This window comes from Olea europaea, unplaced genomic scaffold (assembly GCF_002742605.1).
Source record: "Olea europaea var. sylvestris unplaced genomic scaffold, O_europaea_v1 scaffold737, whole genome shotgun sequence".
NCBI lineage: Eukaryota > Viridiplantae > Streptophyta > Magnoliopsida > Lamiales > Oleaceae > Olea > Olea europaea.
In genome coordinates, this window is record NW_019265774.1 from 297,629 (window position 1) to 299,417 (window position 1,789).

Consider the following 1,789-nt stretch of genomic DNA (forward strand, 5'->3'; position numbering starts at 1 on the left):
AAATTTTTCTCCAATATGAGATTGCAATTGCAACTCTCCTTCTTTTATAAATAATTCTAAAAATTCTATTTCTGTTCTAGCTATCTCAGCTTTCTTTTGAGAAAGTGTAATACCATGTTTTTTCATAATATAACAAAATTTCTCAAGATGTTCAATATGTTCATCAATATTATTTGAATGAATAAGTAAATCATCTACATATGCAATACAGAAATGAGTAATTGGTTTGATAATCTCATCCATTCTCCTTTGAAATATATGTGGTGCATTTTTCAACCCAAATGACATTACATTCCATTCGTATTGTCCTAAAAAATTAGGAGTACTAAATGCAGTTAGTGGTTTACTTTCTTCTGTAGGCATGATTTGCCAAAACCCTGACTTACAATCAAATTTTGAAAATATCTTTTTGTTCTGTACTTGTTTAATAAGGGTGTCCTTATTTGGCAAGTAGTATCCATCAAATTTAGTAATTTCATTTAATTTTTTATAATTTATCAGCATTCTGGCTTTTCCTCTTTTTATCTCACTATATTTTCTAACCATAAAGGCTGGGCTGCTATGTGGACTTTTACTAGGCCTAATAAATCTGGCTTCTAACAATTCTTTTATCTGGTTTTTAAGTTCCTTTTGATCATCAACACTATATTTCATGGGTTTGATTCTAACAATAGTGTCTGGATTAGTTAATTCTATTTTTATCTTAACTTTATCTGTATTCCATTTTTCTAATGGATTTTCAAAATATGTTTTAGAAATTTATTTTTTCAATTTTTCAATCCTATTTCTGTTGTCATTTTTAAGACTATAATTGGTTTAAATTTTTCTGTACTCCAACATCCACCACGCTGGGTTAAAGGACTCTGATGGTTTATGTCTGTATATGCAATTGTAACAACTTTATTTATTTTATGTGTAAATATTTTATGTGCACAAGGTGTTGTGAACATATACTTATTAATATATTGTGTAAATGATGCATATTTTAATAGGAAATTTTGTCCTAATAAAATATCACATCCAATTGTGGTTAACATATATATTGTATCAACAAATATTTCTTTAAAGGAAATTAGAAAAGGTATTTGCGTAGCATATTTACTGTATATTACCTTATTTCCACCTGCTGTTGTAGCGGTGACTATTTTCTTTGAATTGTATATCCAGTATTCAGATGGTAGTACATTTGGTAAGCATAAAACTTATTGTACTTCCTGTATCTAAGTAAGTATGAAATTTAATTCTACAATAGCCTTTTATATTAAGTGTAATTTCAATATATGGACTCATATGATTAATACTTATTACTCTTTCCATGATAATAATGATTTCATATTTTCATCTATTCTTAATATGATGTTTGGGTTATCATCAACTGTTATCTTTAAATATCATTGGCAGATTTTATAAGGACTATATTTCTTAAAAAAGTTCATTCCTAGTAGAATAGGTGAATGATCTACTCCATATAATTCATCTTTATATAGAATTATTTCTTTAATATATTCTTTCTGATCCTCTCCTATAAGTATAAGAGGGAATTTAACATATTTTCTTATTTCAAGATTATTTCCTAAATAATCCTTAAATATATATGGTTCTGGTATTTCAACTTCTATTAAATGACTAACAAATTTAGCATTTACATGACTTTTATCTGCTCCAGTATCTATGAGGACAAGAAGATTCTTCTTATATCCTTCTTGATTTACATATCTTGTCTTAATGTAATATTGCGAACTTGATGGTTCAGCAATACTTAATTTCTTAAATCTACTTAACCTAGAGT